Source organism: Malus sylvestris, chromosome 14 (assembly GCF_916048215.2).
Source record: "Malus sylvestris chromosome 14, drMalSylv7.2, whole genome shotgun sequence".
Classification (NCBI taxonomy): domain Eukaryota; kingdom Viridiplantae; phylum Streptophyta; class Magnoliopsida; order Rosales; family Rosaceae; genus Malus; species Malus sylvestris.
In genome coordinates, this window is record NC_062273.1 from 4,699,753 (window position 1) to 4,719,117 (window position 19,365).

Here is a 19,365-nt window from a genome sequence, read left to right on the forward strand (position 1 = left end):
ACCTAATTAACTTGGGGCATTGAGAATTAATAATTTATTGAAAGAACAACTGAAAATCAATTTAGGTTGCATATGTGTCATGTGTGGAGAAGAACCCTCTAGCTAGTCCGTCATTTATCATTTTACCTTAATTTTATGTTTTTGTCAATTCTGTAATTTAATTAAGTTTAATTTACTTTTCATCAAAACCAAACACCCATCCATTATTAAATTATATTATTTAGTTAGTTTTCTTTATTGTTAGTCTTTTAATTTAATTTCCGTCCATTTCAGTTCCTAGTGTTTAATTTAATTGTTTTCATTATTTTGAGTCATTTTAAGTGTGTTTCGAGTTATTAGAGTTTTTAGCCTAATTTTGTGTCCTTAAGTCTTGTTTAATATTTTTAAATTAATTTAGAATAGATTAGCAATCCCTCCTAATCCCCGGCCTAGAACGATACCCTACTTACATCCATACTACAATTGTCAAAAAGAGGGTTTAATTTGTGTGTTAAGTAATTCTCACATCAGCCACCAATATTGTTATGTAGCAACAATATATGGCACATAAGTTGTCACATCCTAGCCTGGGGTTCACCACATCCCGGGCCCGCTCCACCACCGTAGCACGATATTGTCCGCTTTGGGCCCCAACCACGCTTTCACGGTTTTGTTTCTGGGAACTCATACGAGAACTTCCTAGTGGGTCACCCATCATGGGATTGCTCTCGCACGCTACTCGCTTAACTTCAGAGTTCCAGTAGAACTTAAAGCCAGTGAACTCCCAAAAGGCCTCGTGCTAGGTAAAGATAAGAATATACATATAAGGCTTACAAGATCCACTCCCCTGGGCGATGTGGGATCTTACAATCCACCCCCCTTAAGGGGCCCGATGACCTCGTCGGCACACCACGGCCAGGGTTAGGCTCTGATACCAATTTGTCACATCCTGGCCCGGGCCCTACCACATCCCGGGCTCGACTCTACCGTCGTAGCACGATATTGTCCGCTTTAGGCCCCGACCACGCCCGAAGCCAGTGAGCTCCCAAAAGGCCTCGTGTTAGGTAGATATGAGAATATACATATAAGGCTTACAGGATCCACTCCCCTGGGCGATGTGGGATTTTACATAAGTTCACCAAATTTTTGGATTTGACCTCTGTTTTACCTCTTGCTAAAAAAGTTGAACCAACTTTTGATGAAAAATCATCAAACTCGACCCACTGGCTTGAACGCTACGCTTGAAGCGCATGCAACCAATTCTAGTCGCCACAAACGACGGAAGAATTGTTGTGGCCGTGGAAATGGGAAGCAGTCCCAACCACAGGCCCAAGGTCAACAGAGAATAAGCTCTGCGGAGGGAGGAAATTTGACCCAGAAGCGCAATTCCCAGGCCCCTAAAGCTCCTAACTTCAAGAACAAGGGAAAAACTACCATTCAATCGAATTCCATTGAACTGGGCATGTGTTATTAATGTGGATCAAGGGAACATTGGTCACGTGTATGCCAAGCTAATTACGAGGCTATTGTCAAGTATCATTCCAGTCGTGAGTATAACTTTGCACATATGAAAAATCCCTAAGATATTGCCATTACCAAGGAGATTTCAGATTTTCAGGAGGCATTTGCTCCTATGGAAGAATAAGTTTATTTTTCTAAACATGTTTAGGAGGTTTTTACCCACAGTGGCTGATTCTTAGAGCCATGACTAAGCAGTAAACAATAAACAAGTAAGGATCGAGTATTTAGACAATATTAAAACACCAAGTGGGAGTGGGAGTAGGAGTGAAAGAAGAAAGCAGATAGCAAGAAAGTAAATTTTGATCAAAGATAGTAATGCCTCACCATGAGTATATAAAGATATAGACAGATAGATATAGCGTGCGTTCTAAGTTTTTACTGCTCGAACTGAAAATGTTTTCCAAATCCAGTTGAAAAATGGTTTCCCAGAATCCGAATCCTTGTAGTATGATATCTATTTAGATTATTTTTACAGTTGAATTTTATTATTATTAACAAGGCCAAAGCGTACGCTTGCTTAATAATCGAATTCCAATTTTCTGGCATTATTTCGGCAATTTCACTACCACTTTTTCCGATAACCACCGCCTCCATCCTCTTGATCCTAAAGTACTCACCGGACAGCTTGACGGTGTCTCCACTTTTTTTTTCAGGCCTCGATTTCGGTACTTAAAGTAGTTAGATTCAATTGTAAGTGTCATACTTTGGGGGTTTAGTTGTACTTCTATTTTTTTTAAACGAGTAGTGGACTGAAGGTGGACATATGAGTTAAATTTCTTGTGCAAAATGGAAATATGGATGATAATAACATACAGGAAAATGAATTTGAAAGGCAATTACTTGTGAATTGCAGGATTTTGGATCCGCTTAGAAAATTGTCATTGTGTAAACTATAATTTCAAGTTACAAGTATAAGTCCTAATATGGCAAATGTTTGTCGCAACAGTGTCAAAACACACAAAACTAAAAAGGCAACTAAGTTTGCTCAAAGTGATAAAAAAAACTACTATAATCTACTGAGGTTGAGATTCAAACTTAAATGAAAAAGAGCGAGTGCGCTAACAAATCTAATTCACGTATGCATGAGAGCACTTAATAAGATCCCATACTTACATGGTCACAGTTAAAAGAAAGAAAAAAAAACACAAACTTCCACATTCTCAAAGTTGCAAAAGGTCCAAAACTTAAGCCTCAAGAAACAAATTCAAACGATCAAAATCAATAGCTTCTTAGTAAGCAACAAATTTTCAGTGTCAAGCACAAAACCCTCTGTTTTTAACAAACGATATTATCTACATTATGGAGAGGGGGTGCTAGCCTCACAATGGGAAACAATAATGTGGTTCAAATTCACATTTGACGATAATCGAACCTAAGACCTCTTAGTTATAGTAATATAAACACCCAATAAAAAAATTAAAAAAAATAAAGGGGGAGGGGAAAGGATAACACTTAGGGTGAGTTCCCTAGACACTTAACACATTTTATTATTTTAAACAATAATACACATTATAATTAATTTTCTAAGACTTTAAAAAATAAGGAATACATGACATCTTTTGATTGGGCTAAATCATTAGTGAGTACCTAAGTATTATCCAGGATAAATGATGACAAACACCTTTTTTTTTTCCTTCTCCTATATAAATTTTAGAAAAAACTAATAAAAAAACTTTTTCTTTAACCAACAACACTTCATAAACTTTTACTAATGACGAGGAACAAAAAAAAAAATAGTGGAACTACTGCTAGAAGGTGTTGCGTCGTTGGATCGCTAGATGCTAAATGAGATCCCTTCCATCTGTAGGAGGATGACAAAGAGATTTTGGACCCCGAAGTTTCTTATCTAAGTGTGATAGGCGCTTTATTATACTTAGCTCACTACACTTGACCCGACATTTCTTTCGTTATCAATGTTTTGGCAAGATACAGTAATGCACCAACACCAGACACTGGACTGGTGTTAAAGACATCTTTTGCTACCATAAGGGCGCAACGGATTTAGGTTTGTTCTATCCTTACAAATCCTCGAGAGGTGCCACAATATCTTGGAGGTCAACCAAACAGACCTTAGTTGCCAGTTCTTATAACCATACTAAGATACTCGCCTTGCTAAGATACTCACCTTGCATGAAGCTACTTGGGAATGCTTCTGACTGAGAGCAGTTGTGGGACATATTCAAAGTACTTGTGATCTTTATCCCATCACTGACGTCCCTACAATGATCTATGTATTGCACAACTTAAGAATGGATACATCAAATGAGACAACACTAAGCACATTGCGCCGAAGTTCTTATTCTCACATCAACAACAAGAGTATTAGAAGATTGAAGTTACGCAAATCAGAGCACATTACACCGAAGTTCTTTTTCTCACATCATTAATAAGAGTATCAGAAGATTGAAGGTACGCCAATCAGTTCCCAAGACAACCTGACCAACCTCTTCACTAAATCACTGCAGAGAACGACGTTTCTTAAGCTTGTTCAAGGAATAGGTATGCATAAACTTTCTGAATTGTAACATTGTTAGTTCTTTTCGGAATTATGTCAAACTCAGGGGGAGTATCCCGAAGTATACTTGCTTGATCTTAATGTACTCATTTTCCCTACGATTAGGAGCATTTTCCCTTTGGGGTTTTGCTACTTGATGAGGTTTTGACAAGGCACCGGTACCATCCTGGGTTAGTCATATCCTTGATGTACATCCCGTAGACGTTTCATTAGACTTTGCACTTTCTCACACATTTTTCCTTATACTATGCGTTTTCGTCCCTCCTCAGGTCTTACCATAGCCGTTGGATTTTTGTGAAACCTAGTTCCATATGCAAGTTCCTTTGTCTGAGACTAACATGTTCTCAAAATCAATGTCGACGAGTCAACTTCCTCAACTTTACCTGATGACAAATCTACTTGAGTATTTATACACTTAAGGGAAGTGTTATAGATATTATATTAAAGTGTGATTGCGTCAATCCTAGATAGATTTGATTACCAGTTATTCTTTCCCTCCTAAGATTGTATTTCCTTGGAGGATAAGGATAAGGATTCTTCTCCTCCTTACTACTATAAATAAAAGTACTGCATAAGGGAATAACACACCCTTATAACATCTCATATGTTCTCCACTCTCTCCTTATCAGATAAATTGGCCACAACAGTTTAATCAATAATAGTGGCCAATGATGCATTTAAATTAAAAGCCCCTTACAAGTGGCATTGTACCGTAATGGTGAAGTTGAGTACCCTTTGCATCATGGTTTGAGTTAGAATCTCGTCGACTCCTTGATTTAACATCTAATCTAACAATTCTATCATATGACCAAAAAAAAATAAAACTTAAAAGCCCTTTAACACGTACATACACAAAGGAAGAACAAAACCCCAAGTCATAATTAAGATGATGTTCCTTCAATTGATAAACTTATCTCGAAAGTGAATAGGATGGAAAGAAACAACACCTTCTGACTTCTGATCAATGAAAGATCCTTTAGATATTGAGTGACACTCCATTTCTTATAAACTAATACAATCCTGGTCATCCAGTAGAGTTGCTAAGACTCTGCCTAGTGCCCCAGAGCAGAGTGATGGTGACACCCTGCTCCATCCGATACAATTCCACTCGGAGCTGGTAAGTCCATGACCGAACTTCTGAGGTAACAACATTCAAATCAGACTTACTCCGACCCTAGAAAATCATAGTCCCCCGCATACCTTTTTCTCAAATGAGCAAGTTCCTTCTCACAAATAAATCCATGTCAAATTTGTATTTGATTGAAAGTAGAAGTCATATTTATGTGCAAAGAACCAAACAATTACAAGAATCAAGGTTTTGCACAGTTTAGATCAAAGTTATCCGTTGAGGAATCAAATATTATTAATGGAAAAGGATCCTCTCCGGATCCCTTCCTCCTAATCCACCAAATCCACAAATCAGGACCCTTGAAATTTGATCCAACGGCTAAAGTTATTATAACTTTTAATGGGCCCTCTGTTTTTAGCCGTTTGATCAAATTTCAAGGGCCCAGATTAGTGGATTTAGTGGATCAGGAGGAAGGGATCTAGAGAGGATCCCTTTCCATTATTAATTATGTCAGCAAGAGGTTGTCAGTTTTTCTTTTAAGCTTAGTTTCTGATTTTTCTTATTTCCTCTTTTTGTTATCAGTGTTAAAGTATCTCTGTAAGTTTCTTAGCTTGCAAAAATTGGTAGTTATTCCTATGCATGAGTAAAATATTATGACTTTAGTTTTCTACAAGTTCATGCACATGTCATTTGCAGTGGACTTGTCAAAAACAGCCTTGTCGGTACAAAGATCCTGGGTATGTATATTCTCTGTGGGAGCATAGGATCTCCACACCCTAATCGTTCATCGTACTTCGTAAGGTCAGTTTTCATCATGTACTATTTGTGTTTAATTTTAAATAAAAAAGTCAAATGAGTAAGAGTTTCTATGCAAAATTGTTCGTTGTCAATTCCTAGAACTTTGTGTTTATAATTTGAACTATTCATATTGTAAATGACACACCCCGATCGAGGTCAATGCATGGTGGCCGTCACGTGAGAGTGACGTAACCATGTACATAGTACGGAAGCAATAAAGATAGCAAATACACAAATAATTGAAAACCAAATTACTAGTGTGCACTACTAAACAGAAAGTGATATGAGTTAGTTACAACCGTAACACTCCTAATCATAGCATAAATTCTAGGTGCAATCCAGTAGGACAAGTACTAGTTACATAGTACCAGGAATGTCCCACTATTATTCAAATAGGTCAGAACTGCCGCAGATCTCGAGCCATCAACAACTATCTTACTTAGAACCTGGAGGGGCACAAAATAGAAAACGTGAGTGGGCAAAAATAAATGTTTTACAAAACCATTTCATTTATTAATATAACTAACCTCTCGTTATAAAACATGTATTATTTTCCCAGAATCAAGATGTAAGCATATACATATATATCTGAAATCATAATTATTCAATTCATGCTTCACATAAACATATTTATATGTATGCCATGCCAAAATATAACAAGTAAACAATCCAGGTAAGAATGATTTCATAAAAGTATAATATGTTAGCTGGAACCCCTGTGGTAGTCTGTACGGCTGAGTTCATAGCTCAAACTCAATCTAGCCGGAGTCACTACTATGACCTATACGACAATATAATGCATATAAGTCGGAACCACTGAAAAGGGTCTATACTACAAGGTTGGGTATAATATAATTATGCTCAATTCTACTCTGTCAATGCTAGTTGTACGATAATACATTAGTCACCTACGAGTCGGAACCACTTATAGTGGTCTGTACGACAAGACTGTGCACCTAAATTGGATCCAATGTGAGCATATGGTGCGGGATGTGACATAATATACAGGCCTGTGCCAACTCTCTCTGACTAAATCGCAATCACCCGGGGTGCAGGTTTATGAGCTCATCGTTTCTCAATCATGTCCCATATAGAAAATCAACATGTTCATCTCATTTATTGAATGGCTACACTTAACCTCTCGTTAGACTGCCTACGTACCCTAAACAGGGATCAAGCCGTTCATAGTTCACCTAGACCAAACATAACTTACATGTACTTACCTGTGCCTCCACAACACCACAATTATGTATATATGCAACCATGAAATGCATATTCCGAATATAAAGGCATTTGGCATATTATTTCAAAGCATACTTTCATTTAAAAACACATTTCTGGGAAATATATCAAGTATATAATTATATACTGAAAACAAAAGCCCACTCACTGATAAGTCGACAAGTTGTAACCCCCGAGTCGTCCGTGGATACGCTCGTCCTCGGAATAAGTCTCACCTATATGCGAATTAACTATAAAAACGTTATTTTAAAGCACATATACAAAACTAGCTAATAACTTCTCATACATTGCTCAATTGGGTATATGAATATACCACAGTGATTTACACAACCTCAGGATCATCCTCATATTTTTAGAATTATTTTTGGACCTCCCATGCACCGTCATGCACCTGCAAGGGCACGGTAAAACCCGCCCCCACGCGTGGCCCAAACCTAACGGATTCCCTAACCACCGTTAGGGAATATTCCGTTAAACCTAACAGATTCTGTTATATTTGACTGACGGTGTGAGAATATTCCGTCAAACTTGATGGAATATTATCCCATCTCCTACCTCCAGCTCTGGCGACCGTCGCCGACGTCGGAAACTGGGCAAAACTTCAAACTCACTATTCTCCTTTGTTTCTCAACCATTTTTCATGCAATTGGTACCAAAATGAAGCTAGGAACATCTACAATCACGTTATACCATTTTAAAGCTCTAAAAGTCATGGGATCTCACCGGAGAATTCCAAGAAAAATCGGCCAAACTTCATCCACACGATCCCGACATCCAAAACCTTCAAACGAAGCACTCCGAGCTTCCTTGGGACCTCACTAAGCTTCCTACAAACTTGAAATTTCCAAAAAACACGAGATTTAACGTTTGCATGAATAGTACCCCAAATCGGGGTTATGGTTTCGACGTGAAAACGAAGTTATCCTTACCTGAAAATGGTCTAGATGTGTTCCTGAGCTTGCAAGGAACACAATGGTACCTTCAACGTCCTTGATCCGTCACGATTGAATGGGTTTTGGGTTTGAGTTCGTACGGAAGAGGAGAGAGAGAGATAGTGAGAGTCCGAGGGACAGAGAGAGAACATGGGAAGGAAGAGAGAGAAAGGAGAAGTGATATATGTGGTCCAACTAGTCAACACCCAATCCAAACCAATGTTTCTTAGTTCCTAAATGGTTCCAGAAACTTAGGAAAAATTCAAATAATTCCATTTCAAAACAAATCACACACCACACTTCTTAATGTCCAAGGGTAATCTAGTCTTTTCACATTAGCGATAAATATTTCTCAGGACGGGCTGTGACAGTAAATCACTCAATAAAATCGGTTTTGCAAACAAAAATAAAAATAAAATTAAGGTCATTTTGTCATCGAGTTGTACAAAAACAGATGAACAAAGTTGGTAAAAGCATTAGGAACAGTTTGTCTACAATAAATTGACTAAATGACCTTAGGTTTAATTGAGTTTTTGTAGAGGCAATTTTTACAAAAGGGTTCTTAATATGAACGATTCAATTTATAAATGAGAAAACTTTGTGATTCAAACAAAATGAATTTTAGTAGAAGTTCTTTCTTATCCTTAAATAGTCAAACATTATCCTATAACGAATTTCATAGGTACAACCTAACCTAAGCTAGTTGTCATCAATCAACGGATAGCATCCATTTTCTCCTTTGGTACATGGGCCCATAATCTTCCTTAATTAATAAGGAAAACTAATAAAAATAGCTTCAAATCTTTACATTTTAATAAAAAAAAAATCACCCACTAACTTTATTTTAATAATAAGGACAAAAGACTAATAAGAAAGATTAAATAAAATAAAAATAAAATAAAAATAAAGAAAAAACCTAACAAACCCAACTTGTGCTGGGGCGCATACCCCCCCCCCCCCCCCCAAATCCCCTCCCCAACTTCAAACACTCCACTTTTTCCTCTTATCTTTTTGTCCCATTGCCAACTACATTTATGGTTTTTTTGTTGCTTAAAATAAGAAAAATACTTCGAATTGAATTACATTCTCCTATTTTATTTTTGTGGTGTTATTTTCCAATAGTAGTAATGATAATGAGAAACTTTTCAATATGCCCAGAACACAGGATGATACATTTTATACAAGTTGTGAGATTCTTATGTTAAAAATTAATAATATAAAAAATAAACATTTCCACCACTTATATAATAATAGTGGTATACCATTTGTGTTATGGACACAAGAAAAAATTTCTCCAAAATGACACTCAAGCTCAAGAAATTGGATGAAGAGTTACATTTATTATTGTAGGTATATGAAAAAGGTGAGGAAATTTTAATTTGGTAATTGAAAACAGTTTTTTAAATATAATTACTAAGAACATAATCTTCTCAAGGTTTTGATCTAAAGAGTCACTTCTGGTTCATCGTTTTTGGCACAATGAGTGATTTTACAAGACTAAAAAGGGTTTAAGTTTCAAACCTTATGAAACTGAACAAAAAATTAAACACTATTTATAAAACTTCACCAATAAGTAGACACTATTTATGAAACTAGATCAATAGGTAGACACTATTTATGAAACATGACCAATAAGTAGACACTATTTATGAAACGAAAACAAGAATTGGGCATTATTTCCAAAACTAAACCAATAGGTGGAAACTATTTATGAAACTGGACTATACACTATTTATGAAACTAGAATAATAGACAATATTTATGAAACATGACCAATAACTAGGCACTATTTATGAAAGTAGACCAATAACTAGACACTATTTATAAAACCGAACCAAGAAAGAGATACTATTAATGAAACTGTACCAATTACTATACATTATTTATGAAATTGGACCCAATAACTAAGCATTATTTATGAAACATGATCAAGAACTAGACACTATTTATGAAAGTAGACAAAAAACTAAACACTATTTATGAAATTAAACCAATAAATAGTATATTACCGTTTAGTTTTATAAATAGTTTCAATTTCATAAATAGTATTCAGTTTCATAAATAGTGTACAGATCATGCGTAGGGATAGCAATTTTAACCGTTAAACCCGATAACCGTGGATAACCGCCCGAATGGATTGGAATTGGATATGAAAATTCAGGTATGGTATTTATATGAGGAAAAACCGTAAACTTTATTCAGTTATGGTTTTGGATATGGTTATACGGGTCCCTAATCCATATCCGTCCCTGAATTCGACCTGAATATATTGTGTGTGTGTGTGTGTGTATATATTTGATATATAATATAATTTTATTCAATTTACTGAACCCTCCCTATACTAATTCATTATGCATGCATCAAACCCTATACTATCTTTATTATGCACCAAACATCATGCATGGGGCATACCAACAACCTCATCAATTCAATACTCTTATTGTTATACTCAACCAAATTAATTCATTGAATCATTTTATATATCAATTATCAAATGTTCCAAGTTTATCAGATTCATCTTTCTTCAAGATTCTCTCTATCAAGAAATTAATTCATTGAATCAATTTGTTTTGTCTTCCTTTCGTATTTGCTTTTGTCCTCTTTTTCTCTTTATTGGACCAATTTATCATATTGGCTTATCATAAACAACTTCAAATATATTGTTATGTTTTTTGTAATTGGATGTTTCTATTTAATGATGGAATTGCAACTACTAAAATTTATAGTGCATCAATTGGATGAATATAATTTTTTTTTATTTTTTGACGAAGATGGATATAATCGATAACAGATTGAAAATCCGTTAACTGGTGGATATGGTTATGGATAATCCCCGATGGTTAATTTGCGGTTATGGATATGGTTAATTTTCGTGGTTATGGGGATGGATATAGCATTTCCGTCTCCAAACCGAACCATTACTATCCCTAGTCCTGTGTGCGCATTAGTTTTTTTTTTTTTAATTGTGTCATTTTCATTAAAAATTAAGTTTTTTTGTCGTTTTTATTAAAATTTAAAGGTTTTTAATTAAATTTTGATTCTTTTTCATTAAATAAAGTTATAGCATAGTTTTTTGTTAAAATAAACTTAGCACAAGCCATTTTCATTAAAGTTCCCTAATTAATAAGATTATATGTCCATTTCAACTTTCTAAAGAATCTTTGGCTTTTTCTTTCATGATAAAGCATAATAGTGTTCATTACTTTACATTTGATTAAAGGGAACTTTAACGAAAAACTCTCGATACTATTTACTTTAACGAAAAATCACATTTTTACACTAAAAAGTCAATTTTGGTACTATTCACTTTACCCTTTATTTTGTCTTTATCGTGAAAACTCAAAGTTTTCAAGTCATTTTCATTAGTTTTCCCTTGATTAAATTAGCACCTCCAAAAAGTTAAAGCTTTCACTATAGTCTAAAACGCGTTTGGTCCCTTTTATGGTCAATTAGTTTTTGAATGGATGCTTTAGTGCTAGAATAATATCATAAGGAAAACTAACGAAAAATCTAAAAAAATTTTAGTTTTAATGAAAAGGGACACATAAAGGTGTAGTGAATAGTACCAGGAAAAGATAAAAATGTCATTTTTCATTAAAAGTGAACAATACTAATAATGTTTCGTTAAAACTCCCAATATCATAACTTTCGTGTGTTTAGCTTAAGTTATACGTAAGAGGACGTGTTAAATGTATAAACAATGATTGGATGAGCATTAAGTATAATCAAAGTAGGTAAAAGTAGGTTTGAACCAATTTGAAAATGGAAGAATACAAAAGGCAAAAGTTAGCAGTAGTTACCTTGTTCTTGTTAGATGTCACTAGCCTTCACGCGTGTGCAGAAGACCTTTTTTGAATCACAGCGCGACCTACATGTTTTCAATGTATTAATATGCGTGAATTGACAAAGGAAAGTCAAATATTTGCAGTAAATGAATAATCTTAGATCATACTAGAAAAAACCTCTCACAAACCAATTAAAGTAGCTGAATTCACATAATAAAATCGGTCTTTCAATTTTCATCTACATTATATTAAATTTACATTAGGAATAGAGAAAATAATATTTAATAAACAACTGATTGAATCACATTATTGCTAGCTCATTGTGAGACTAAGCCCACTCCCTCCCCCTTAGTGTAGATAATATCGGTTGTTCAGAAAAAAAGAAAAAAAAAACAATCATTTGACAATTAATTTAATTACATTATTATGAATGTGCCGAAGATATTTTTTATAACCGGTATTAAACTTCTATTAAGATATTTTGAACATGTTTAAAAATAGAGAAAATAATATTTGATAAATAATTAATTGAATCACATTATTGCTAGCTTATTGTGATGTACTTAAAAAAAATACAGAAAAAGAATTAATTATTAAAAAAACACTGTTAAAATAACTAAAATACCCCTGCATTATTTGGTGCATTATTTTGGGTTGCTTTTGAAATTCTTTTGTTTTAAGGGCATTTTTGTCTAAATTTTTTTAATGAAATTTGTGATTCCAAAAAAAGTTGTTGGCTTTATATATAAAGACAATAAATATAATAAACCCCAGCTGGAATCCCAATGAAAAAGTTGTTGGTACTTGTATTAAATATTAGCAACAACTAATGGATTTTTGCGTAGATGTCATTCATTTTATTCGCCACCACCACAAACCTGTGATGCATCGATACTGACTGACATTTTAAGATTATACTTAGGTCTAAAATATCGATAATATCGAAAATATTGGTAGTTAAAAAATATGAAAATTTCGATGGAAATATCGGAATATTATCAATATCGATAAAAATTGAATAAAAACTACTGAAATTGTAACAAAAGCTTGGAAATTTTTATTGAAACTTTACAGGATATTTATTTAGTCAATTATCTATTAGTTTATTACAAAAAATTGGCAGGAAATGCATTGGATGATGGATTTAATTGATTTAAGTTGATTATATAGCGAGCTGGCAAATATTGTGAGTGCAAAAAAATATGTAGTAATTAATGAAAGAAATTTAAACACACCATAATCATTAATATATAATGAATCAGTACAAGATTTTACAATTTATACATTACATGGTAAGATACATGAGTGATTTAATACCACATAGAGTTCCTATCGAGATCTAAAATATCGATAATATCGGAAATATCGGTAGTCCAAAAACACAAAAATTTCGATGGAAATATCAGGATAATATCGATATTTTAGACCTTGATCATACTCAATCATGTTCTCTATTTTTAATTCAAATTTTAATTAAAAAGATTATAAAAAGAGGAAAAGAGATGTTTTTACATGCCCAGAATACAAACTGATATACTATATGTCATAACATAAGTGGTGAAATATTTTTTTCAAATGTTCTTTTCTTTATATTATGACAGATGATGTATCGTTCTATGTTCAAACAATACTAATTTTTTAAAGAAACCTAACCGTCTTGATTTGTTTAACCAAGAAATTAAGGTGCATATTTAAATTTTAGGAAAACAAAAAAAATTAAAATACACAACTTTCAAAAGAACGGAGTAAAGAAACTGTTGTTTTTACGTTTTTTTTTCTGCATCAACGAATATCATATTGAACCTAAAAAAATTCGGGTTTTTTTTATAATAAAGTAAGCCACAAAGAAACAAATAATATAAAGTCAGAAATGTTGGCCTCCCACTCCTTCATTGATTAGCTGCTTGTTTTAACAATATCTATTTCCTTCCGGAGACACCGGCAATCAACGATTTGATGGCTCTAAGTTGCCCCTTTTTCGACGATCCTGATTCTCCACACGTCTATGACGTTTTCTTGAGTTTCAACGGTGAAGACACTCGCGAGAATTTTGTCGACCACCTCTTTGCTGCTTTGGAGAAGGCTTTTCAACCTTCCGAGACGACGATGAACTTGAGAGAGGAAAAGAAACCATCAAGTCGGGATGCGCACCAAGTAAGCATTTTTTAATAAGAAAACTAATGAAATTTGTTTGAAAATTTTAAGAGTTAACTATAAGGATAAAATAAAAGGTAAAGTGAATAGTATCATGATTAATTTTTTAGTGTAAAATATTATTTTTCGTTAAAATGAACAGTATCGAAAATTTTTCGTTAAAGTTATTTTTTTTAATATTTGGACACTACACTAATTTTTAGTATATAAATATAGCATAGCTGACACATTATATATACTAAAACTCAGTTGAGTTTTAGCACTGTTCAATAATAGTAAAAGGGCGGAAATGCCTTTGATTTTTTCGGTCCATACCATTTTGCTGCCTGCTTCACACAGTAAAATACCTGTATTGCCCATGATTGTCACGTGTTGATCATCCTTTGTCCTCCCAGGTTCCATGTCTATGATTGTCGAGTTGTGGCACAAAGAAAGATAAAATAATTAATTAAAAAACTGACAAAGAATTATTTAAAAAATATGACTTAAATCAGGCCACATGGTTTGTGGCGCACAACACAATAAAAAAATTATAAAAACATTGAATGCATGGACAAAATAATTATTAAAAATTGTGAGAAACCCACCTGTCCCCATATTCCTTTGCCTTTTGATTATTTTATTTTTTTATTTTGCTTGACTTTTTGTCTTCCACGCCGAGTCTCCTGCAGTAGGTGGCACGGATTTGTCACACATAGCCATGGTCTAAAATATCCATAATATCCCGATATTTTCATCGAAATTTCCGTGTTTTTGGATTATCGATATTTTTTGGACTACCGATATTTCTGATATCATCGATATTTTAGACCTTGCTAAGTCACTCATGTATCTTACCATGCAATGTATAAAGTGTAAAATATTGTACTAATTCATTATATATAAATGATTATGGTGTGTTTAAACCTTTTTCATTAATTACTACATATTTTCTACACTCACAATATTTGCTAGCTCCTATATAATCAACTTAAATAAGTTATATCTATTATGCAATGCATTTCCTTCCATTTTTTTGTGATAAACTAATAGATAATTGACTAAATAAACATCCTGCAAAGTTTCAATAAAAATTTCCAAGTTTTTCTTACAATTTCCGTGGTTTTTATTCAATTTTTATCGATATCGATAATATATCGATATTTCTATCGAATTTTCTGTATTTTTAGACTACCGATATTTCCGATATCATCGATATTTAATACCTTGCACAGAACACAATAAAATATTATAAAAACATTTGAATGCAGAGTCTCCTGCAGAGTGTGGGCACAAAAAAAGATAAAATAATAATAATAAAACTGACAACAAATATTTAAAAGAATGAGTTAATCCAGATTTGTGAGAAGAGAATCTGTGAGAAGAGCGCTTTTCGTGAACAAAGGTTTGATATCTAATTTCATACTATTCTCAAATATGATGTTTATATTTTTACATCATGTTTTAAAAAATTTCCATGTGTTCACTTCAACTTTCTTAAAATGTACATATCAAACATTTTCAATAATATGAATTATAACTAGGAATCATCTTTTCTTCTTTCTGTGAACAACTATATTAATGTTGCATGATCATTCAAATCAGTGAATCTGAAGAAATTTCAGAAGTCGATCCAAGAGAATGTGATGAGGTTCCAATCAAGTTATTAAAAAAAAAAAATCACCTCCTACTCAGGCAAAGCGTCACAACAGCACTGGAAACAATGATTCGGTTAGTATGCTTTCAAGTTGTTTTATCTTTTCCACCATTACCATTTACATGTGATACTAATTCCTATCTAAATATGTTTTGTTCTATTCCTCTTTATTCAGGTTGCTTTATCAATGACAACAAGGCCTGAAGACACCTTTCACTACTCTGATCAAGAATGTTTACCGTGTTTTGTTTATCTATATTAAATCATGTTTAACATGTTTAAAAACCTGTACATATCTTTTTTTGCCCAAAACTCAACAATGTTTTTTGCATCCCCACACAACAGCATCTCCTCGTTTTTTGTATGCAAAGGCTGGAACACAAAGTATATTAGATGTGGTTATTAGAAGAAATTCAGTTATTATAATGTTTTTTGTATCTTTGTACCAGGAATTTCTATTTTTTGTAACTGAATGTAATCCTCCTGGTCCAAAAATACATAGAACTGCTACAATATAATGGATGATTATAATTTGTATCTTTATATTATCTAAATTTAACCTTTTCCAAATTCATTGTTGTTATCGTTGTTCCTATTTTGTAACCGAAAGTTTTTCATTTTTAACATCTCATCTAACTTCAAACCCGCGGCAACGCGCGGGTATTAAGCACTAGTTAGCTACTATGGCTGACACGCACAAGTCCCACACCCAGTTGTCGCGACATAAAAAAACGAGGACATTCCACGTCAAGAATCAAACCTGAGTTAGAACTAAACCCACAACAACTTAACCACCGATGAATTTAGATGTCTGTAGTTGTATACACATTGGTTCTATTATTATTTTACCCGATCTGAGCTTTTTTATTTTTTAAATTTCCAACTTGAATTATTTTCTTGTTATAGATTACAAGAAACACTTTTATTTACTTATAGTCAAATGTCTAGAAGGCCTTGACAAAAACACTTTGAATAAGTAATTTTCATCTACATTTGAATAAGCATTTAAATACAGACTTACATAGTTGTAGAAAATATTTGTATTAAAATTAAAAAAAGACTTGGACCAAAATTGTTAATATAATAAATATTAAGGTTAATCTCAGTTTATTATCCTCAAGTTTCTTGGTTTTTAACATTTATTACGTGAAGTTTTTTTCATCCCAGAGTGGTACCTAATGTCAAAATTTTAGGATAGTTTCATACATCTATTAAGGCTATTATTAAGTCAACCGTTAACTGGTGACATGACGCCCATGCGAACAATGATTGAATGCCACGTGTCAATTTGGGTCCACATGAATATCAAAAAATTAAAAATTAAAAAAAATTAAATTAAAAATTTGAAAAAAAAAACCGAAACCTATCTTAACCCCCCATTTCTTCTTTGACTCCTCCTTTCTCTCCATAACCACCACCTCCTCCACCATTCCTCTCCTAACCCCCCTTTCTCTCTGCAACCTAACCCAAACCCAGATGTCAGCACTACGATTCGACCGGAAACCCAGTCGCACTTGGCCTGAGATTGACATGTGCACCAATGCTGCTCCCCACGACACCAGCGACTGCAAGTAAAAAAAGGCTGCAGCCAGCCTGCACACTGGATCTGAGGGCACATGAAAACCGATGGGGCCTACTCAAAAAACAGCAGAGCCAGCATGAGCAGCAGAAAGAGGAAGAGAGAGGCCGCTGACTGCAAAGACGTAAATCGGCCAGCCTGCATGTCATTAGTTAACGACTGACTTAACAACAACCTTAACGGATGTATGAAATTATCTCAAAATTTTCACTTCAAGTACCACTCTAGGATGAAAAAACTTTATATACCAAATGTTGAAAACCAAGCAACTTGAAGGTAGTAAACTAAGATTAAACCTAAATATTATACATAAGATTCTAAAATACGCTAAGCGCTAGGCACTAGTCGGGCGGCAGGCTGGGGCCTAGCACCTAAATGATTAAGCAGGAGCCTAGGCAGACTAAGCGGATTTGAATAAATCTATTATATATATGATAAATAAGTGTCTTCTTATACTTAAAAAAATAAATAATTGTATTTGGATACATAAGTTGCAAAATGAATTTCTTATAGATTATAAAGTATTAGAACATATTGAAAACATGATATCAAAGTATATAATGAGTGTTCATTCAAGTATTCAACAAATTTCTTCAAATATATTGAAAAAAATAAAATGAAAAATGTAGGTTATCTACTTTCTGTCTTAATGAGACTTGCATCCTAGCAGGGTTGTCTAGGCGGGCACTTCGGCGGTCTAGACGAGCACCTAATAAGCACGTTTAGGCTCCTCTTTCTTAATTTTCAAAAGCATAGGGATTAATCTGGGCGATAGCTAGCAGCCTAACGCTTATGTGGCACTAGACGTGGATTTTTAGAATAGTGATTATACACATTGAGTGAAAACTTGAATAATGAATTTGAAGAATCGATTCAATATAACAGTTGATTAACAACCGTTTGTCCAGCCAAGAATCAATGGGATTAGCCACGAATTAATGAAATTCAGTGACAAATCGATGAGATATAACAATCGACCGACAAATTTAGTGGTAGCGATGAGATTTTCATGCTCACTGCTACGACCAAAGAGATTTTTATTGCTAGGCTTTCAATTCTGGGATTCATGGCTTGCATTGATTCATTAACATCAGAGAGATAGATGCATTTTGGTTCATCTTCACGTGCAGAAAAGAGAGGTTATTTTGGGAAAGATGATCATGAATTTTTGAAGATCTAATATGGGCAAAAAAATTAATTTAAAACTATTTATATGGGTTTGAAACTCATATAACATTTCTCATTGATATGCCTAATTAACAAAAATATTTCATTGATTAGATCCAAATAAAAACTGACCGTTGATATATGGTTCATTAGTGTAGAAAATATTGCTAGTCTATTGTGAGGCTAAGTTCACCCATTCCTATTAGTGTAGACAATATCGTTTGTTAAAAATAAAAAATAAAAAAAAATAAAAAAGAGTTTTTATTGACTTTTACTAAATTTTCTTAAACTATTTTTGCAAAAACTAATAACACCAAGTTAAAAACGTAATAAAATTGTTGTCACACCAAATATTATGACAAACAAGATAAACTTATAGCCAATTTGTTTAACCCAAAAGTATTTAACTATTTTTACAAAAAATACTGGACTGGCTATGAAACAAACTTATTTTTGTGTCTCTCCAAAAAACATTTACTTATTTTGTGACCCTCTATGCAATTAGCTACAATGAAAACTGTCTTTGTACATACATAAGAGAATTTCAGAACTTCTATAACAGATAACTATGATGTCTAGTGATCAAGAGTAGGTTTCAAAGGTTAAGGGTTCGCTTGGATGTACTTTTAAAATGATTGAAAGTGTTTTTAGAGAAAATATTTTTGGATTCCAAAAGCACTTAAAGTGCTTTCTGCAAGAAGCACCAGTTATGTTCTTTTTCTAGGAAGCACTTTAAGTGTTTTTCCAAAATTTACTAGCATTTTTACTAATGATTGTTTTCAAAAATATTTTTACCAAAAGCACTTTTAGTCATTTGAAAAACACATCCAAACGAGCTCTAGATCTTGGTCACTGTATCTCGGATCAAGGATCTAATGGTTAAAAAGTTCAAAATATACGATACTCTGGAGTAAGAATATCTCGTCCCTAATCCATTGCAGTCTTGGAGCTTACCTTACATGATGGTCAATGATCTTAAAGATGAACA

General features: G+C 33.6%; 1 long non-coding RNA gene across 1 annotated transcript; it reads left to right on the forward strand.

Moving 5' to 3' along the window:
* Positions 1-13,423: 13,423 nt before the first annotated feature.
* Positions 13,424-16,205, forward strand: LOC126600892 (uncharacterized). The gene is made up of 3 exons (XR_007615617.1): positions 13,424-13,995; positions 15,580-15,705; positions 15,807-16,205. It is a non-coding gene; the product is annotated as an uncharacterized LOC126600892 (long non-coding RNA).
* Positions 16,206-19,365: the final 3,160 nt, after the last annotated feature.